This window comes from Marmota marmota, unplaced genomic scaffold, assembly GCF_001458135.2.
Source record: "Marmota marmota marmota unplaced genomic scaffold, marMar, whole genome shotgun sequence".
In the NCBI taxonomy this organism is placed as follows: Eukaryota; Metazoa; Chordata; class Mammalia; order Rodentia; family Sciuridae; genus Marmota; species Marmota marmota.
Genome location: NW_025999949.1, coordinates 16,199,721 through 16,209,756, shown reverse-complemented (window position 1 = coordinate 16,209,756; position 10,036 = coordinate 16,199,721). Strand labels below are relative to the sequence as shown.

Genomic DNA, 10,036 nt, shown 5'->3' with positions numbered 1-10,036 from the left:
GTGACTTTTGAATAAAAATATTGAGCCTTGCATTCTACAGATGAAGATCAAATATTCTATTCATGTACCTTGTAATAGTTACCAAAGTATATCATATTAACTACAAAATACCTCAAGAATTCCAAAATGAAGAAATTTCAAAGTCCACAGCTTGACCATTTTGCCTTAAAAATTCATTGAAAAGCTGGGTGTGGTAGCACATGTCTGTAATCCCAGAAGCTAAGGAGGCTTATAGGAAGATGGTGAGTTCAAAACCAGCCTCAGCAACGGTGAGGTGCTAAGCAACTTGGTGGGACCCTATCTCTAAATAAAATAAAAAAGGGCTTAGGATGTGGCTTAGTGACCAAGTACCCCTGAGTTCAATCCCTGGTACCCCCCCCAAAAAAAATCACCAAAAATATAATTAAAAGTAAAAGGTAAAAAATAATACAAAATAATCTGGGCAAGGAACTATACTCACAGATGCTTGAAAATTTTGTAAAATAAGAGAATGCTTATTTTATATTGTGTTGACCAAGATTAATTTAATTGAATATCTCAAAATAATGGATAGTTCTATGAGTAAGCACACACTACCAAAATCAAAATTATAAATATTAACTAGCAATAACTTCAGCACAATGTAACAAATAATGACTCCCCTAAAATGTACTTGGTGAAAATGGTTTTAAAGGCAGATTCTTCCAATTTATCAAGGCAAATATAAAAATAATGATATTTAAGGGAGTACTATGATTATATTTAAGAAATGAAGGCACTCTCAGTTTATTTTACTCATATATTGAAACTCTGATAATGGCAAATTCAAGACCCATGCACACAAGCACATAAAGTTACTCTCTTGTAATGTGATGGAAGTATAAATTGATGTAACTTTTCTAGAAAGCATAAATTAAAATTTAAAAATATATAGGCCTTTTTACCTGAAAATTCCACTTAAAAGAACTTTCCCTAGGGTGATAATGTTCCACATATAAAAGATTATTTGCACAAGAAGAGTCAGGTCTTTTTTGTTAGCACATATACTAAAATTGGAATGATACAGACAAGATCATTGTGGCCCCTAGCAAAAATTATATGAAAACTCACAAAGTATTCCATATTTTTATGGAGAGAGGATGGTTAACAGGTAGAGAGATGCAGTTAGGACAAATAACTTCTAATATTCTATAGAACAGTAAGATAACTACTTTGACAACAATTAATTGTATATTTCAGACTACCTAGCAGAGAGGATTTTGAATATTCCCAGCATAAAGAAATGATAAATGTTAGAGGTGATGGACGTACCAATTATCCTGATCTGATCTGATCATTCACATTGTATACATGTATTCAAATATCATGCTATATCCCATAAATGTGTACAATTAAGATATGTCAATTAAAATGCAAAAAAAAATCAAAAGTTGTATTTTAATGGCATTATTAGCAACAAACATTTAAACACACATAAATACAAATAGAAACAAATGTTTACTATGGAGATTTCTTTTTCAATCATTTAAGTTCTTTAAGATGCTTCCCATCAAGAGATGGAATCTACATCCCCAGCTCTTGAGTCAGGACCTACATGTGACTGCATGGATCCAGAGAGCACTGTGGAAAAGATGCTTTGTGAGTTCTGAGGAGGTCAAAAAAGCCACATGACTTCCAACTGGCTCTCTGGAGTACTAAGCTGTCCAGTGAGTTCAGCCACCACAAAGTCACTACCCCCGCTTAGCACAGCCTTCCAGCCAAACCTCCACCCCAACATGCTGCACGTGGAAGTAAAACCAGTTAGTCCACCCATTTGAGTCTTCCTCAGTCCTGGCTAAGATGTCATTGAGCAGAACAGCCATCCCTACTATGCCTTGCCTGAATTTGTTACCCTCACTATAGGTAAGCATCTACAAAATTGTTGGTGTGTTATGCTATTTGGTTTAGGGCAATTTGTGCATCAACCATTATTGAAACATCCATTAGCTAAGCATTTATTAACTAGTTAGTAGTGAAATCCTATGGCACCATCTGAAATGATAGGTTGTGATTATATAACACAGGAAAATCATGTAGTGTCCAGTGGAAATATTACATGTGCATTGGTTGAGGTTGTGGGGTGGATAGATAGAGGTATATCTAGAAGGATTGTCACCTAGATATAATTGTTGTCCTGGAAGGGCAGATGCTTTGTGGTTGCAACTTCCTTCTTTACTTGAGCTGTTGTGTTACAGTTTTCTACTCCATATTCTAGTTGTAGACTCATCCTCCAGGTGCTGTGCCTGTTGGCTGATAAATAATTCACATTTGTTCCTTTGCACGGAGAATTGCCCTTGGCCAAATAGAAGTCCTTTTGCCAGAGTCCATTCATATCCCTGATCTCAGCCAACAACTGAACAACACAAGGAAACCAAAGCCAGCCTACTTGCTTCAAGGGACAGCCAATTCTGGGGTATCATTAACTTCCTATGGGATCAGGCTGAAGCTGGTCTCCAGCTGAGACTCTATACCCTTGCTTAAATTCCCCTCTTCCCTTTCCTGCTACCCTCAGTTCCCTTCTCCTGAAGGGACATTTTCAGTAGATCACCCAAAGAAGAATCCCCATCTAGGGCTCAGCTTCTGTGGAGACCATTCTGAGTCAAGTATGCGTTATTTTCACCACCAAAAAATAACAAGAAAAAAGCAACCAAAGACGTATTGGATCAATTACACTGAGGAATTAGGATAAAGTAAAGGTAATATTACTTATCAGATCATAGGATCTCTAACTATGCTTAGATGGACTTTCTTGTGCCTCAGAAGGAGCAAAGACCAAGACATCAAACCCACAGAGGTTTCCTTTGTTTTGCATCACTGGGAGTCTTCGTCATTTAGATTTCTAGAAAAGTCATCCTTACATTATGCTTTCCTCTCTTCCTTTCTCTAAGCTTCTGTCCCCTTGGAAACAACTATCTTTACCTCATCAAAGTCTTTAATCTTGCCTCTGCTACCAGAGAACTCTTTTTTCATTAGCACAGATTAAGAAATTCATTCACCAAACAAAAATGTCTAAGGCAGGGCTGGGGCCTCACACATATGAGGCGCTGGGTTCGGTTCTCAGCACCACATTTAAAAAAAAAAAAAGTTATTTTTTAAAAAATGTCCAAGGCAGACGGTAAGCCTGTTTTCACAAATAGGAGCAACTTGGAAAAGCGATGACTCCAGTGGTCCTGGAGGGGGACACTCAGGTCTTCAGGGACAATAGTACTTCAAGAATTCACTTGGGTCAGCCTCTACTCTGTGCCTCAGGAGCCTCCTTCCCACACTGTGCTATTTTTTTGTCAGCCATTCAAATGAGTACAATGTATAAAAACCTGGACAGAAAACTATCAAAATTTTTGACAAATGTCTTTCAGGAATGGGCCTGAGGCCACCAGGATTCAAAGATGCATTAAAGATTCATCACAGAACAACAGACCTGTCCTGTCTGACCTTAGCATAATGCTAGTGACAGGGAGGGGAAAGGCATCCTACCCCGATTCCCCACCCCCAAGATATTCAGTCTCCCTCCCTCTTCCACTCCACACCTCTGTATTTTCTTTGAGGACGCGTAACATTGGAGTGAACTGTAACTGAGTCACTCAGAATTAATACCCAAGAAGTAGAACACTCTCTTCCTTTGCAGTGACTTAACAAAACAAAAAATTCATTCCTTCACAGGTCAGAGGATGGTGAGCTACAGGCGTTTCTAAAACAGAAATACACTTATACACGGAGTAAAGCATTCTTAAAAGCCATTAGACTAGTTTCAGAAACTTCCAGAAAATCAGGAGTAACTCTTTATGCAGAATAACCCCAAGGGACAGTAACAGCATGTACCTGAACACTTGGACATATTTATTCTGGATATATGGAATGTGGCTTTCTTTCATAACATTTTGTGAGATATTTTACTTAAGCTCCTGCACATTAAAAAAAAGAAGAGGAAGCAGAGGAAGCAAGAGAGAAAAGAAAGAAAAAAAATCACCACCTGCTAGACTTACCTCCATTTTTATCCTTAGTTTGAAATCCTTTTATCATTGCATTTACATTCAGAGTCTGCTAAGAAGACATCATAGTTCTTATTACATTTTTAAACAGCACAAAGCATAGTTGCATGCTGAAAATATACATTGTTAGCGTGTCATGTTTTTTATTCATTTCTCCTACTTCTATTAAATGATGAAAATAGTATTCAAAAATTCCCACTTCCATTTGGCCACAAATCCTTTAAATAGTAACATAGGGCCTTACATACCTATTCTTCACTTATTCAGTCAGCAAACATACTTATTGTTCATAATAATAGCAAACAATGACTGGGGTCATACGCATGCAAGAGAGACCCTGTGCTTTAACTGCATAACTAGTATATTGAAAACCAGGACTTTCATGTTGAGTACTTGTTAGAGTAAAGGCTAAGCTTGTTTAATAAGTAACCAAAATATGGTAGTTTAAATGAGGATTTTTTTTCTCTTTCAGGACCACATAGAGGGGAATGGATAGAAGAGCTTGACCACCTTTACCATGCTTTCCAATAGCTATTTCCTAGGAAAAAAATGGAATATTCATGGGAAATAATTTATCTTTAAAAAAATCAGAACTACAACTAAAAGAGCTGAAAAAACTAAGCATTTCCTTCCAGGCAAAAGAGAGTAACAGTACTAAAAATCAAATTCAGTGAGTTAAAAAATGGAAGGGGCTCAACATAAGAAAGAAGCACATAAGGCAAGATTCTAGAGGAATCCTTTGATTGATTTAGAGTAGAACTGTGAATCCCCTTCAGGATGTTCATTTCTCAGCTTTACATCACAAAAGCTTGGGAAGAGTTCCCTAAGAGGTCCAAGATTGTTTGCAGGCATTTTGGCATGCACATTCTCAGAACCTGGCCAATTGTTTATCCAACAAGAAGCTGACACAAAGTTGTACATATCTTTTCTACTCCACTCAAAACTGCTGCTCTAAGCAGTTCAAAAGCTACACCAGCTGAAGGGGAGACTGAGAAATGTCTTTGGCTCAGGGGTTCTATGGCTAAAAGGAAGATAGGAAGAATGGTTGCTAAGTAATAATCATTGATTCCTATCATATTCTACATTGCCACCCAAGTATCCTTCCTTCTTCCAATTCACAGGACCCCTTACCCTTCCTCTAGAAAGATAAACACATATTCCATTCCGTTATTGCATCCAGCCAAACCTCTGGGATCTACAAATGATGCACAGTAGACTATCAGATCTGAGGTTGGTTCCTAACTAATAGGCAGATGACTTGAACTTTCTCCCTTTCCAGCCACCTACCCTCACATCCAAAAGAAAAGTGGTAGAACAGAAATGGTCCATCCACAATAAAAATTTCCACTTAGAAAAGAATAAGGAATACTGTGTCATCACTGGCTCATAGCAATGATGATATCCTGCTAAGTAGTAATTTTAAGGACCCCTGCCCTTGTGAGGAAGTATTAAAGAGCACTCTCTTTGGGCAACTCATTTCTTGCTCTTTTGCATGTTTGAAAACCTGATGGATTCTTCAGGGGTGAGAAAATTCACCGGCCTTTGCGATCTAGACTTACAGTTTCTTGGGAAATATAATTACTTTCAAAACTTAATGGCTTATCTATTTTCTTCCAGTTGGTTCCATGCAGTGGTGTCTTGGGTTTGTCATGCACCAGCTTGCAAGAACCTGGAGTGTGTGTTCCCTCCCAACTCTATACGATCAGTGGTATCATGTTGATAGCATGAAACAGGCCATGTGGGAGTATTTACACCATGAAAGACAAACACTAAAAATCAGAACATTTTTAAACAACAACAATAAAAAAAAACATGGTCATTATACATTTACTAGTATCACTGGTTCTACACTAAAGCAACCATGCCCAAGAACTCTCCTGAACACCTTACTTCCTAAGCATGCTTGCTCTCCTCTTCTTTACAGGTTTCTATACGGCTTCCTGGGCAGCCCATTCTCTTATTTCAACAAAAGCTGCCTTAAGGCTGAGTCAGATGTCATTACTTTCATGTAATTAATGTCTATGGGCTACATCCCACTAGCTGAGCAGTCTTAATGGCACACCTCTGAGTACAGCTGTGAATGAGTCTTCTCTCCCGCTGTTTCGAGTAGAGAGAGAGAGAGTTGGCTTTTCCAACCTTGCAGGCCCCAGATCTTTAGACCTTCAATTTATACTATAGATCAAAGGCATAGAAAGCCTCCACTAGTACAGTTCCATTTTCGTCCCTCTCTGCTTAAAATTGGCTCATTTTTGTTCAAGTTCATTTCTTTCTTCTGAAATCTTGTTAATGCAGCAAGAAGCAGTCAACATTCATGATAGCCTACCTTTTTCTAACCACTTCTCTAAAGTAAAGTGGTCTGCACTTCAGGTCATTACAGGTGACAGTTTTACCAATTATATTGCCAAGGCATTACAAAATGGTCATGAGCAGTCCAGCTTCCTAGCCTTAATATATTTCTGAGTTGTCTTCTACCTATCAATACATACTTTAGATTTTTGTGACAGAGGCAGCATATTTCCAGGTATTTATTTCTGTGTTAAGTAGATATAAGTTAATTTTATAATGAAGATACCAAAACATACAGTGTTCTAGATAGATATAGTTCATTTTTCTTGTATACCATCCAAGAACTAAAGAGTCTAAAGCCTGGGGTTTAGCTCTGATATCTTTGCCACTTGTGGTCAAGTGGCACCATTATTATCATTTCCTATCCACAAGGAAAAGAACAACCTGATAAAGCAGCACATTTTTAAGAAGGTGACCTAGAAGTTGGGTATAGCCCTTTTACCCACATCTCATTGGCCCAAACTTAGTCATGTGGCCATGCTTAACTTTAAGAAAGGTATCTTGAGTCAGTTCTGACTGCTATAATAACACTATAAGCCAAACGAACCTATTTCTCACAGTTCTGGAGATTGGGAAGTCCAAGATCAAGGGGCCAACAGACATTGGTGAAGACCAATTTCCTGGTTCATAGAGGGGTCTTTTTGTTGTCTTCAAAGGGCAGGAGACAAAGCCAGTCTCCACAGCCTCTTATATAAGGGCACAAATTCCATTCATAAGGGTTCCACCATCATGGCCTAATCACCTCCCCAAAACCCTACCTAATATGGTCACCTTGGTGATTAGGTTTTAACATATTAATTTGTGGTTAGGGGTGTGAGGGGGACAGAAGGTTGGGGAATGTAGTCAATAATGGAAATTCATATGCCTAGATAAAAACTAGAGAGACTTTTACTAATAAAAAAATAAAAGGTGGAATAGAAATTGTGAACGGTTAGTCATCCCTCCACATGCCTGAATAAAAAACAAAACATCTTTTATCACATGGCATCAGGCCTTGCATATCAGCTACAGGAAGTGGTACTTATCTGACCATTTGGGTCATGTTGGTTTGAGAAATTTCCCTCTAAAATAAAAAACTGACTAGTTATTTTAGTCCCTCCAAATAATTTCAGTTCACGTATATGTTTCTAGTCCAGTATAATAATTAAAACTCAAACATCATTGAACATTATGCTTTACCTTTCTTATGAGTTCAGGTATGTGAAGGTAAAAAACCAATATTGAGAAGTGAGTATAGAGTTTGTTTCTTTTCTATTTCTCTTCCTGTGTCATTCATCTTCACCCAACTCAGAGACCAGTCACTTATCCTCCATGGTTGAAGTCACTTGCCCATTGACATCTCCATGCCTCAATGCAGCAGGAGTTCACAGCTCTATTTCATTTTGGTGGAGATACCCAGAGAAAACAGGTATGTGTATCTGATTCAAACTTGTTGCCAAGACAACCTTTTCAGGAAATTTATGAATTACTCTCCAGATACCTGAATGATGTACCACCAGAATAAAACATGTTTCATAATATGTCTAATGAGTAGAAGAGAGGATGTAAATTTACAACAGATATGTTTTGTGAGAATGAAAAGAAAGTAAAAATGTTTGAACAAAGGGACTCTGTAACTAGCTTTTATTCTAATTGGCAATACTCACAGCATTTGAAATGAGTGGTCATGGGAATTGAGCTAGTTTTCCACTAGGTTGCTGTCCTTAAGATAGGAAACAATATCATTCTTTCAGTTTAAATCTTTATTTGAATGTGTTCTTGTTTTAAGATATTTCTCCTCACCTAGTTAATTTCAGAAGTAATACTAAAAAAAATTAATGCTAAATTTTCCAGCAGAATCTGTGATATAGATAGAAATAAGCCATTCAATAATTCACATTGAAAAACCTCCTTCATTATGGTTGTGAGGCCATTTGCAATATTATTACTGCAGTGCTGTTTGGGAAATTGTCCATTTGTTTATTCCTCAAAATAGAGTATTAAGATAGTAGAAGGACACAGTACTCAAGTTCCACCCTAGGTTGAAGAAACAAGCCCAAGGTGGAGAGAAGGACTAACACTCATCACAGAACCCAAGTGCTTTCTCAATTTGAGTATTTAAAAAGAATTTTAAAATCTGGAAAAAAAAAGGAAAGCTTCTTCTAAAAGCTGTTGAAAATTGGTAGCACTGTTATTATCCAATTTTCCAGATTAGAAAACCAGACTTCAAAAGGTGAGGTAACTTGCTCAAGTTCTTACTACAGATAACACTGGAGATAGGGTGCAGACCTGGCTGAGTTCATGCTCTTACGCACCATCCAAGGCATCTGATAATAGTAATAGTTATTGTGGTAGACTGTGCTATTTTTCCCAACTATTCACTCCCCTTTCCTTAAGAGAATGAAGTGTACTCATTCACTGACATGACATTTGCAGTGTCTTTGCTGGTGCTTCTACACTTCCCTGTCAATGGTGGGCTTGGTCATGTGACTTACTTGGGCCAATGGAATGAATGGAGTGTCTGTTAGCTAAGCTCTTGCTGAAGATTAGAGAGACATCATTGTTTCCTCCAAGTCTCTCCCTTCACCCTTTTCCCCTCTGCCATGGATAAAGTTTTTCCCACTTAGATGCTACTCCATCTGACTCAAGGTATTAACATGGAACAGGAGCAAGAATAAATGTTTATGGTCCTAATCTGCTGAAATTTGGAATTTATGTTTTTACCGCAGCACAACTGATCAATATAGTTGCCATCTCCTAAGATATGAATTGAAACAAATTATTGAATCTTTCAAGAGTAATATATTGCTCTTTGTTATTCACAAAGGTAATCTGTATGTGTCTGAATAAACCAAGAATCTTCATATGCTTTATGAGAAAAATATCATTTCCTTCACTTCACAAAGAAAAAGCGGACTTCAGATTAAGTAATTTGGCCAAGATCATACATAGAATGAGTATCGCAAAGCCATTCCCAATCGTTATCTACCTGTGCCATTGATACCAAGGCATAGGTCTTTCTTATGATAGTGCATTACATCTTCTTGCAGGAAAGAAAATTCCAGAAGATTTACCTACAGAAAGTTCATGACACTGGAACTTGAAAACTCAGAATCTTCACCCTTTAACAATTCCAAGCTGGAAGTATCCAAAATTTCAGTATATATCACAATATTTTTCTCTTTACTAATCTAATAAGTTCTTTAGTAATCTAAAGAACTATGTTATATTGTTTAGAAGAAGCTACCACTTCTAACTGGAGTAAATTTATTCTTTATATTCCACCATAAGAAAACTTCTTTGTTTTTTAATCAATATTCATGGGGTTTGCTTATGGACTTATTTAGATGTACACCACCCCCATTACCCTCTATGAATGCTCAAAGACAAAGTATGGCACTTTTGAATATTGGAAAATCCAATTCAACTTTATGGCTCAATGTTATAGGGGCAAAATGTAGTTTGATCAGCCTAGAAATCAGAAAGCATCACACCCCTTGTCACCTGTCAATATCCTGAGTGCACAATCTCTAGGGCAATGTAGAAAAAAATATATGACTGGGCAATTTTCATCAAGGAGTAGATATATACTAGCTCAAATTAAATTAATTCCCCAAGCAATTTAAAAATCATATGAAAAAGATATTTAGCCATTCTTCAATTATTTTATGATCTCATTATCTCCTTTCTTCCATCTATATTTT

General features: G+C 37.2%; 1 non-coding gene across 1 annotated transcript; it reads left to right on the top strand.

Moving 5' to 3' along the window:
• The first annotated feature begins 1,003 nt into the window (after positions 1-1,003).
• On the top strand, positions 1,004-1,107 carry LOC125616594. The gene has a single exon (XR_007347333.1). It is a non-coding gene; the product is annotated as a U6 spliceosomal RNA (small nuclear RNA).
• Positions 1,108-10,036: the final 8,929 nt, after the last annotated feature.